The 12,943-nt window shown below is 41.8% G+C and overlaps 1 pseudogene; it reads left to right on the top strand.

The window, feature by feature from the left end:
- The first annotated feature begins 10,276 nt into the window (after positions 1 to 10,276).
- Positions 10,277 to 11,417, top strand: LOC116269823 (annotated as a pseudogene).
- The last annotated feature ends 1,526 nt before the right edge of the window (positions 11,418 to 12,943 follow it).

Genomic DNA, 12,943 nt, shown 5'->3' with positions numbered 1-12,943 from the left:
TTTATGGAGTGTGTGTCTCCGAGTATTTTAGTGAGTGTGTATATGGTATTTTCATACATACTGTAAAGAAATACCTTTTACACACAGAGTGATTTGAGATGAGCTAGGTGGAGCATGACTCAAAATATTACCAGTATTATGGATTTATTCTTTGGGTTAAGGTATTTAATTGCCTGGTTGCAATGCAAATCACCCCATAGGAGTCTATGCTGATAAATTTGTAATTCTTTATGAAACAGACAAATCTCCAGAAGGATATAATTTTTCAAATTTACTTAAGAAAAGATTAAAAACCTGAGTAGATTAATTACCAAGAAAGAAATCAAAAAGCACTGATAAATAACTATTACCTGAAAAACACCCAGACCCAGGTTTTATAAGTTTTTCCCAAATTTTCAAAAGATGAAAAATTTCTGTGCTATAAAAAGCTATCCTAGAACATGATATTTTATTAGTAAATTGAGTGAATTTATTATGAAACTAGCATAACTGCTCTTCCAAAACTTTATAACAATAGTTCCAAAAGAGGCCAGGCACAGTGGCTCACACCTATAATACCAGCACTTTGGGAGGCCAAGGTGGGTGGACCACTTGAGCCCAGGAGTTTGAGACCAGCCTGGGCAACATGGCAAAACCTCCTCTCTACAAAAAATACAAAAGTTAGCAGGGGGTGTGGTGTGCACCTGTAGTCCCAGTTCCTCAGGAGGCTGAGGTGGGAGGCTCTATTGAGCCCAGGAGATTGAGGCTGCAATCTAGCCTGGGTGACAGACCAAGACCTTGTCTCAAAAAATAATTTAAAAAAAATTTTTTTTAAATAACAGATGCTGGCAAGCTTCTGCAGAAAAGGGAACACTTATATACTGCTGGTGGGAATGTAAATTAGTTCAGCCACTGTGGAAAGCAGTTTGGAGATTTTTCAAAGAACTTACAACTACCATTTAGTCCAGCAACCCCATTATTGGGTATATACCCAAATGAATAAAAATTTGTTCTACCATAAACACACATACACACATATGTTCATTGCTGCATGATTCACAATAGTAAAGACATGGAATCAACCTAGATGCCCATCAACATTATACTGGATAAAGAAAACGTGGTGAGGGTGGCACCAAGATGGCCGAATAGGAAAAGCTCCAGCCTTCAGCTCCCAGCGTGAGCAACACAGAAGACGGGTGATTTCTGCATTTCCAACTGAGGTACCAGGTTCATCTCACTGGGGCATATCGGACCGTGGGTGCAGGACAGTGGGTGTAGCCCAACAAGCGAGAGCCAAAGCAGGGCGAGGCATCACCTCACCCAGGAAGCACAAGGGGGAAGGGAATTCCCTTTCCTAGCCAAGGGAAACCATGACACACAACACCTGGAAAATCAGGTCACTCCCACCCTAATACTGCGCTTTACCAAGGGTCTTAACAAATGGCACACCAGGAGATTATATCCCACACCTGGCTTGGAGGGTACCACGCCCATTGAGCCTCCCTCATTGCTATCACAGCAGTCTGAGATCTAACTGCAAGGTGACAGAGAGGCTGGGGGAGGGGCGCCCGCCATTGCTGAGGCTTAAGTAGGTAAACAAAGTGGTGGGAAGCTTGAACTAGGTGGAGCCCACTGCAGCTCAAGGAGGCCTGCCTGCCTTGTAGACTCCACCTCTGGGGACAGGGCATAGCCAAACAAGAGGCAGCAGAAACCTCTGCAGATGTAAATGTCCCTGTCTGACAGCTTTGAAGAGAGTATATTTCTCCCAGCAGAGTTTGAGATCTGAGAACAGACAGACTGCCTGCTCAAGTGGGTCCCTGACCCCCGAGTAGCCTAACTAGGAGACATCCCACACTAGGGGCAGACTGACACCTCACACCTCACACGGCCAGGTACACCTCTGAGACGAAGCTTCCAGAGGAATGATCAGACAGAACATTTGCTATTCAGCAATATTCACTCTTCTGCAACCTCCACTGCTGATACGCAGGCAAACAGGTTCGGAGTGGACCTCCAGCAAACTCCAACAGACCTGCAGCTGATGGTTCTGACTGTTAGAAGGAAAACTAACAAACAGAAAGGACATCCACACCAAAACCCCATCTGTACGTCACCATCATCAAAGACCAAAGGTAGACAAAACCACAAAGATGGGGAAAAAGCAGTGCAGAAAAGCTGAAAATTCTAAAAATCAGAGTGCCTCTCCCCCTCCAAAGGAACATAGCTCCTCACCAGCAATGGAACAAAGCTGGACAGAGAATGACTTTGATGAGTTGAGAGAAGAAGGCTTCAGTGATCAAACTTCTCCAAGCTAAAGGGGGAAATACGAACCCAGCACAAAAAAACTAAAAACCTTGAAAAAAGATTTGACGAATGGCTAACTAGAATAACTAATGTAGAGAAGTCCTTAAATGATCTGATAGAGATGAAAACCATGACACAAGAAATACATGACAAATGCACAAGCTTCAGTAACCGACTCGATCAACTGGAAGAAAGGGTATCAGTGATTGAAGATCAAATGAATGAAATGAAGCGAGAAGAGAAGTTTAGAGAAAAAAGAGTACAAAGAAATGAACAAAACCTCCAAGAAACACGGGACTATGTGAAAAGACCAAATTTACATCTGATTGTTGTACCTGAAAGTGACGCGGAGAATGGAACCAAGTTGGAAAACACTCTGCAGGATATTATCCAGGAGAACTTCCCCAACCTAGCAAGGCAGGCCAACATTCAAATTCAGGAAATACAGAGAACCCCACAAAGATACTCCTCGAGAAGAGCAACTCCATGACACATAATTGTTAGATTCACCAAAGTTGAAATGAAGGAAAAAACGTTAAGGGCAGCCAGAGAGAAAGGTCGGGTTACCCACAAAGGGAAGCCCATCAGACTAACAGCAGATCTCTCGGCAGAAACTCTATAAGCCAGAAGAGAGTGGGGGCCAATATTCAACATTCTTAAAGAAAAGAATTTCAACTCAGAATTTCATATCCAGCCAAACCAAGTTTCATAAGTGAAGGAGAAAAAAAATCTTTTACAGACAAGTAAATGCTGAGAGATTTTGTCACCACCAGGCCTGCTCTACAAGAGCTCCTGAAGAAAGCACTAAACATGGAAAGGAACAACCAGTACCAGCCACTGCAAAAACATGCCAAAATGTAAAGACCATTGATGCTAGGAAGAAGCTGCATCAACTAATGAGCAAAATAACCAGCTAACATCATAATGACAGGATCAAGTTCACACATAACAATATTAACCTTAAATGTAAACGGGCTAAATGCTCCAATTAAAAGACACAGACTGGCAAATTGGATAAAGAGTCAAGACTCATCAGTTTGCTGTATTCAGGAGACCCATCTCATGTGCAGAGACACACATAGGCTCAAAATAAAGGGATGGAGGAAGATCTACCAAGAAAATGGATAACAAAAAAAGGCAGGGGTTGCAATCCTAGTCTCCGATAAAACAGACTTTAAACCAACAAATATCAAAAGAGACAAGAAGGCCATTACATTATGGTAAAAGGATCAATTAAACAAGAAGAGCTAACTATCCTAAATATATATGCACCCAATACAGGAGCACCCAGATTCATAAAGCAAGTCCTTAGAGACTTACAAAGAGACTTAGACTCCCACACAGTAATTATGGGAGACATTAACACCCCACTGTCAACAGTAGACAGATCAACAAGACAGAAAGTTAACAAGGATATCCAGGAATTGAACTCAACTCTGCACCAAGCAGACCTAATAGACATCTACAGAACTCTCCACCCCAAATCAACAGAATATACATTCTTCTCAGCACCACATTGCACTTATTCCAAAATTGACCACATAGTTGGAAGTAAAGCACTCCTCAGCAAATGTACAAGAACAGAAATTATAACAAACTGTCTCTCAGACCACAATGCAATCAAACTAGAACTCAGGATTAAGAAACTCAATCAAAACGCTCAACTACATGGAAACTGAACAACCTGCTCCTGAATGATTACTGGGTCCATAACAAAACGAAGGCAGAAATAAAGATGTTCTTTGAAACCAATGAGAACAAAGATACAATATACCAGAATCTCTGGGACACATTTAAAGCAATGTGTAGACGGAAATTTATAGCACTAAATGCCCACAAGAGAAAGCAGGAAAGATCCAAAATTGACACCCTAACATCACAATTAAAAGAACTAGAGAAGCAAGAGCAAACACATTCAAAAGCTAGCAGAAGGCAAGAAATAACTAAGATCAGAGCAGAACTGAAGGAGATAGAGACACAAAAAACCCTTCAAAAAATCAATGAATCCAGGAGCTGGTTTTTTTAAAAGATCAACAAAACTGATAAATCACTAGCAATACTAATAAAGAAGAGAAGAGAGAAGAATCAAATAGATGCAATAAAAATGATAAAGGGGATATCACCACTGATCCCACAGAAATACAAACTACCATCAGAGAATACTATAAACACCTCTATGCAAATAAACTAGAAAACCTAGAAGAAATGGATAAATTCCTGGACACATACACTCTCCTAAGACTAAACCAGGAAGAAGTTGAATCCCTGAATAGACCAATAGTAGGCTCTGAAATTGAGGCAATAATTAATAACCTACCAACCAAAAAAAAGTCCCAGACCAGACGAATTCACAGCCGAATTCTACAGGAGGTACAAGGAGGAGATGGTACCATTCCTTCCGAAATTATTCCAATCAATAGAAAAAGAGGGAATCCTCCCTAACTCATTTTATGAGGCCAACATCATCCTGATACCAAAGCCTGGCAGAGACACAACAAAAAGGGAATTTTAGACCAATATCCCTGATGAACATTGATGCAAAAATCCTCAATAAAATACTGGCAAATCGAATCCAGCAGCACATCAAAAAGCTTATCCACCATGATCAAGTGGGCTTCATCCCACTTGATCATGGTGGATAAGCTTTTTGATGTGCTGCTGGATCATCCTGGGATGCAAGGTTGGTTCAACATATGCAAATCAATAAACGTAATCCAACATATAAACAAAACCAAAGATAAAAACCACATAATTATCTCAATAGATGCAGAAAAGGCCTTTGACAAAATTCAACAGCCCTTCATGCCAAAAATTCTCAATAAATTTGGTATTGATGGAACATATCTCAAAATAATAAGAGCTATTTATGACAAACCCACAGCCAATATCATACTGAATGGGCAAAAACTGGAAGCGTTCCCCTTGAAAACTGGCACAAGACAGGGATGCCCTCTCTCACCACTCCTATTCAACATAGTGTTGGAAGTTCTGGCCAGGGAAATCAGGCAAGAGAAAGAAATAAAGGGTATTCAGTTAGGAAAAGAGGAAGTCAAATTCCCTGTTTGCAGATGACATGATTGTACATTTGGAAAACCCCATCATCTCAGCCCAAAATCTCCATAAGCTGATAAGCAACTTCAGCAAAGTCTCAGGATACAAAATCGATGTGCAAAAATCGCAATCATTCTTACATACCAATAACAGACAAACAGAGAGCCAAATCATGAGTGAACTCTCATTCACAATTGCTTCAAAGAGAAAAAAATACCTAGGAATCCAACTTACAAGGGATGTAAAGGACCTCTTCAAGGAGAACTACAAACCATTGCTCAACAAAATAAAAGAAGACACAAACAAATGGAAGAACATTCCATGCTCATGGATAGGAAGAATCAATATCTTGAAAATGACCATACCTCCCAAGGTAATTTATAGATTCAATGCCATCTCCATTAAGCTACCAATGACTTTCTTCACAGAATTGGGGAAAAAACTACTTTAAAGTTCATATGGAACCAAAAAAGAGCCCATATTGCCAAGACAATCCTAAGCCAAAAGAACAAAACTGGAGGCATCACTCTACCTGACTTCAAACTGTACTACAAGGCTACAGTAACCAAAACAGCAAGGTACTGGTACCGAAACAGACATATAGACCAACGGAACAGAACAGAGAACTCAGAAATAATACCACACATCTACAACCATCTGATCCTTGACAAACCTGACAAAAACAAGAAATGGGGAAAGGATTTCCTATTTAATAAATGGTGCCAAGAAAACTGGCTAGCCATAAGCAGAAAGCTGAAACTGGATCCCTTCCTTACACCTTACACAAAAATTAATTCAAGATGGATTAGAGACTTAAATGTTAGACCTAAAACCATAAAAACCCTAGAAGAAAACCTAGGCAATAACATTCAGGACACAGGCATGTGCAAGGACTTCATGACTGAAACACCAAAAGCAATGGCAACAGAAGCCAAAATTGACAAATGGGATCTAATTAAACTAAAGAGCTTCTGCACAGCAAAAGAAACTACTATCAGAGTGAACAGGCAACCTAAGGAATGGGAGAAAATTTTTGCAATCTAGTCATCTGACAAAGGGCTAATATCCAGAACCTACAAAGAACTCAAACAAATTTATAAGAAACAAACAAACAACCCCATCAAAAAGTGGGCAAAGGATATGAACAGACACTTCTCAAAAGAAGACATTTATGCAGCCAACAGACACATGAAAAACTGCTCACCATCACTAGCCATCAGAGAAATGCAAATCAAAACCACAATGAGATACCATCTCACACAAGTTAGAATGGCCATCATTAAAAAGTCAGGAAACAACAGGATGTGGAGAAATAGGAACACTTTTACACTGTTGGTAGGACTGTAAACTAGTTCAACCATTGTGGAAGACAGTGTGGCAATTCCTTAAGGATCTAGAACTAGAAATACCATTTGACCCAGCCATCCCATTACTGGGTATATACCCAAAGGATTATAAATCATGCTGCTATAAAGACACATGCACACGTATGTTTACTGCAGCACTATTCACAATAGTAAAGACTTGGAACCAACCCAAATGTCCATCAATGACAGACTGGATAAAGAAAATGTGGCACATATACACCATGGAATACTATGCAGCCATAAAAAAGGATGAGTTCATGTCCTTTGTAGGGACATGGATGCAGCTGGAAACCATCATTCTCAGCAAACTATGGCAAGAACAGAAAACCAAACACCACATGTTCTCACTCATAGGTGGGAATTGAACAATGAGAACACTTGGACACAGGAAGGGGAACATCATACACTGGGGCCTGTTGTGGGGTGGGGGGAGGAGGGAGGGATAGCATTAGGAGATATACCTAATGTAAATGACGAGTTAATGGGTGCAGCACACCAACATGGCACATGCATACATATGTAATAACAAACCTGCACATTGTGCACATGTACCCTAGAACATAAAGTATAATAAAGAAAAGTCAAAAAGAAATTTAAAAATCAAGAACAATACAATTTTAAAAATACAAAATTTAAAATACAGTATAACAACTATTTACATAGCATTTACATTGTACCAGGTGTTACAAGTAATCTGAAGACAATTTAAAATATATGGGAGGATGTGCATAGATTATATGTAAACTCCATGTAATTTGTAAACATTTTTAGTGACACAGATGATTGTACATATTTATGGGGTACATGGTGATGTTTTGATACATACAATGTACAGTGATTAGATCAGAGTAATTAGAAATATCCATCATCTCAAATACATCATTTCTTTGTCCTGAGAACATTTACTATCCTAGCTATTTGAAACTATATATTGTTAACTGTAGTCATCCTACAGTGTATAGAACACTAGAATTTATCCCTACTATCTAGCTATCATGTTGTATCCTTTAATAAATCCCTCCCTATCCTTCATTTTCCCCTACCTTCCCCAGCCTCAAGTCCTCAATGCTACTTTTTACTTCTACAAGACCAAGACCAACTATTTTTTAGCTTGTGCATATGAGTAAGAACATGCAGTATTTAACTTTCTGTTCCTGGCTTATTTCACTTAACATAATGTGCTCCACTTCCACTCATATTGCTGTCAATGACAAGATTGCATTCCTTTTTATAGCTGAATAACATTCCATTGTGTATATGTGCCATTCATCTGTTGTTAGACACCTAGGTTGATTCCATATTTTGGCTATTGTGAATAGTGCTGCAATAAACACGGTAAAATAGATGTCTCTTCAATATATTGATTTCCTTTCCTTTAGATAAATGCTCAGTAGTGGATTACTGGATCATATAGTAGTTCTAGTTGTAGTTTTTTGGGGTTGTTTTTTGCTTGTTTTTAGAGATAGGATCTCACTCCGTTACCCAAGCTAGAGAGCAGTGGCATGATCATAGCTCACTGAAGCCTCAACCTCCTGGGCTCAAGCAATCTTCCCGCCTCAGCCTCCTGAGTAGTCAAGGTGACAGGTGCACACCACCAGGTTCAGATTTTTTTTTTTACGTTTTGTAGAGATGGGGTCTTGCTATGTTGCCCAGGCTGGTCTCAAACTCCTGGATTCAAGTGATCCTCCCATCTCAGCCTCCCAAAGTGCCTGGGATTACAGGCATAAGGCACAGTACCTAGGTATATTTGTAGTTTTTGAGGAACTTCCATACTGTTCTCCAGAGTGGCTTATTAATAGTTTATAGTATTATTCATAGTTTACAGCTCCAACAACAGTGTATATGAGTTCCCTTTTCTTTGCATCCTCTCCAGCATTTTTTTTTTTTTTTTTGTCTTTTTGATAATAGCCATCCTAACTGGGGTGAGATCCTACCTCATTGTGGTTTTGATTTGTATTTCCTAATGATTAGGGATGTTGAGCATTTTTTCATATTTGCCCTTTTATGTCTTCTTTTGAGAAATTTCTGTTCAGATCATTTGCTCATTTTTAATCCATTGCTTTGTGGGGGGTTGCTATTGAAATATTTGAGTTCCTAATATATTCTGGATATTAATCCTCTGTCAGATAGCTAGCAAATATTTTCTCCCATTCTGTAGGTTGTCTTTTCAATCTGTTGATTATTTGCTTTGCTGTGCAGAAGCTTTTTAATTTGATATAATCCCATTTGCTTCTTTTTGTTTTCTTTGCCTGTGCTTTTGAGGTTATTCATAGTCTTTTCCCAGACCAATGTCTAAATCATTTCCCTGATCTATATTTTCTCTAGTAGTTTTATAGTTTTGGGTCCTACATTCAGGTTTTTAATCCATCTTGACTTGATTTTTGTATAGGATGAGAGGTAGGGCATCTAGTTTCATTCTTCTGCATATGTATATCCAGTTTTCCCAGCACCATTTTATATAAGGGACTTGAGCATCTGCAGATTTTGGTATCCACAGCAGGTCCTGGAATTAATCTACCACAGATACGAAGGGACAACTAAAGTTGTCTCTTAGGGTTTCTGTGAGTATTAAAGAGATACCACATGGAAAACACTTGGAACCATGTCTGGCATGTAGCAAGTACTCAATAAATGCTAACTCTTCATATTGCTGCTGAGATTAAGAATGCTTGAAGTGACCAGGCACGATGGCTCATGCCTGGGAGGCTGAGGCAAGAGGGTTACTTGAGCCCAGGAGTTTAAAAACAGCCTGGGCAAAAAGTGAGACCCTATCTCTTTAAAAAAAAAAAAAAAAAGCTTGCAGCCTGTTGAATGCTGCCTTGTTTGTGGAGTATCAGGTATGTAGAAGAAGAGTCCTGGCCAAAGCTTTGAAACGACTGCTGTAAGATCCCAATTAAATGTTCAGCCTCCTACTGTCTTCTTCCTTTCCTCATGCACCTACTCAACAAGCAATTCTCAAGCCTGTCCTGCGCCTCTATGGTGGCTCTGTGCTTGAAGCTCCAGTGAACCCACCAGAAGCTTGCTATTATCCCTGCCCTCCTGGAACTTACATTCTGAAAGGAAAGCAAACTCATCATCCATGACACTGAGGACAAGGCCAGGCAGGAGGCACCACAGCCAATCTGCAAGGACTTAGGAAGGAAGCAGTCTCTGCAGCCTGTTTCTTGTGATCCAGGAAGACCAGAATTCTTCCTCAGCAACTTCCATCTCTCCTTGCCACAGTGTGTCCCAAGCACACAAGTGATGCCATCATTCCCAGCTGGTTCTTCTCTCCCTGTTAAGCCCCACTTGGGCTTTCCCAGTCTCCTTGGGTCAAAGATTCTTCAAATACTTCCTCTGAATCAAGAATCTTTTCTCTTAACCTTTCTTGTTTTGTCTCTGGCTGTCACTTTTTCCCCTGTATATACTACACCTACTTCTCCTCTTAATCTTTTACTCAGTAAATATCTGGAACATCACAAGTAAACAAGTATCTTGTAAGTTTACATTTCACACACATAAGGCCAAGAGCTCCCTGGGGACAAGGATCGTCTTGTTCAACTGTGTAGTTCCCACAATACCTGGCTTAGTACTTCTCTGTGCCCCAAAGGAATACATACATGAAGAAGTGGGCTTTCATCACAAATTCCTCAGGGTCTACAACAGAAATAGGCTTTTTAAACTGACCATTTTGTTCTAACAGTCTCTGATCCCCACTCCAGCTAAAGGTACTTGTATTTCCATCCTCACCCATTAGCTGGCCAGCCCAGGGCCAAAGCTAATGGGTGAGGATGGAAATACAAGCACCTTCAACATCTGCTACACCAATTTCTTCCTGGTGGGTTTCTCTGGACTACGAGAGTGGTGGCCCCTCCTGGTCCTGCCTCTTGTCTTCCTCTATGTGACCATCATCTCTGTCAATGCCCTGGTCATCCACATGGTGGTTGCCCAGCAACATCTGCATCAGCCTATGTATATGCTCATCACTCTGCTCCTGGCTGTCAACATTTGTGCTGCCACAGCCATGATGCCTAAAATGCTGGAGGGCTTTGTGCATTATGCTAACCCCATATCGCTGCATGGCTGCCTGGCCCAGGTGTTCTTTATCTACTTCACCTTCCTCCTGGACTACAACCTCCTCTGGCCATGGCCCTGAACTGCTACGTGGCCATCTGCCACCCACTCTGCTATTCTGACCTGATGACCTCCCAGCTGCTGGGACTGCTGGCCATTCTTGCCTTGACATAGAGCCTGGGAGTGGCAGTACCCTTGGTGGTGCTAACTGCAAAAGACCAATTCTGCTGGACAGCAGTGATTCGACACTTCACCTGTGAGTACATTGCACTGCTAAGCATAGCTTGTGGAGACCTGACCTTCAACTGGCTGGGGCTGGCTATGTGGTTGGTCACTGTAACCTCTGATCTGGCCCTGCTGGGGACCTCCTACACCTACATCATCTATGCTGCCTTCCGGATCTCTTCTTGGGGAGCCCAAGCCAAGGCCTTACACATGTGTGGCTCCCACTTATTGGTCATCCTCACCATCTACCTCTCTGGTCTTTCCACTTCCATCATCTTCTGAGTAGCCAAGACTGTGTCCCAGGATGTCCAGAATCTACTCAGTGCCATATACTTGCTGCTTCCAGGGGCCTTGAATCCTGTCATTTACATCGTGAGTACTAGGGAGATCCAGCAACATGGAGGAAAGATGCTCTGTGGAAAGGAAACAGCTTAGAAGGCTGGGGAGAAGCCAAAGAGGCTGCAGAACATGAGAGTGGAAACTGCCAGGGTGAGAGGACTTTACTAACTTGGGAAGTTGAGGCTATGATCTCTGAGAAGAGATAAGCAGGCAGTACTCAGGGACAGGCTCAAATTTCCTCAGCAGATTATGGGCTCAACAATAGGTTCCCTCTTGGTCAACTGTTGCTTGTTAAATTCTTAGAATGTTCTTTGTTTTCACACCCAGTAATAAAATTGCATTTACCTATGTATCCTTCTTAGTTTATTTTCTCTGTCCTCTTTCTCCCAAATCCTGAGAAAGTCCCAACTAATATCTAGATGTATGGGACTTCACTAAGGGAGTCTTATAGAGCAAGTCATACACAGACCACAACCTGCCTGCCCTAAACATCTAGTCTGAAACAAATAAACAGACAGGCACTTCCCTAGGGCCCAGTCTCTCCCAAACATAGCCTAAGCTTGACATGAAGTTTATTCTGACCTAATACACAGGTCAGCCTGAGGCTTCCAGTCTAATTCAAGTAGCAGGCTGGGTTCTAGAGTCCAGTCAGTCCCAAACACAGGTTTCCTGAGATCCCACAGCTGTACAGGCACACAGGTCAGGTTTACCCTGTGATGTCCAGTCTAACCCACACAAATAGGTCAGGTCCTGCCCAAGGGTCCCCAGTCTGTTATACACCCAGAACACCTTCTTCAGGGTCCCAGTCTGACCCAAAGACCAGAGTAGACTCTACCCTGGGGAATCCAAACTCAGCCAAACACACAGATCAGATTTTGAGGCCTCCATGCTGACCTCAGGCACACAGATAGGGTCCTGCACTGGAGCCCAAGTCTGACCCAAAGACCAGACTAAGCCCTGATCTGGGATCCAGATCCAAGTTGGAACCAAAGCTATAGTTAGGCCATTCTTCCCTTGACAGCCAATGTGATCTACCTAAAAGCTAACTCCTGCTTAAAAGACTTCTACAGCTCTGGCTGGACACAGTGGCTCACACCTGTAATCCCAGCACTTTGGGAGGCCAAGGCAGGCAGATCACTTGAGGCCAGGAGTTTGAGATCAGCTTGGCCAACATGGCGAAAGCCCGTCTCTACCAAAAATACAAAAATTAACCCGGTGTGGTAGCGTGTGCCTGTAGTCCTGGCTACTTGGAAGGCTGAGGCAGGAGAATCACTTGAACCCAGGAGGCAGAGGCTGCAGTGAGCCAAGATCGAGCCACTGCACTCCAGCCTGGGCAACAGAGCGAGACTCTGTCTCAAAATTAAAAAACAACAATAACAAAAAAGCAACTCCCACAGCTCCTTATCATCTACGGAAGGGAAGTGTTCAGGTAATGTTCCAGAAAAGGGCTGTGGTGCCTGCACACTGCACAGAATCATCTACTAAACAAGCCTGAGTTTTCTCTTCCTCTGTCAGTTGATCATAGGGAACTCCCCATGAGGCCATAGGTGTAGGCTGAGGAAGAAAAGGCAGTGTAGCAGAATTGGAGACCTCAGGCTTTTGGGTCACTTCTTCATGGTCAC

Source organism: Papio anubis, chromosome 12 (genome assembly GCF_008728515.1).
Source record: "Papio anubis isolate 15944 chromosome 12, Panubis1.0, whole genome shotgun sequence".
In the NCBI taxonomy this organism is placed as follows: Eukaryota; Metazoa; Chordata; class Mammalia; order Primates; family Cercopithecidae; genus Papio; species Papio anubis.
The sequence above is the reverse complement of the archived record's forward strand: the minus strand, read 5'-3'. Positions and strand labels throughout refer to the sequence as shown.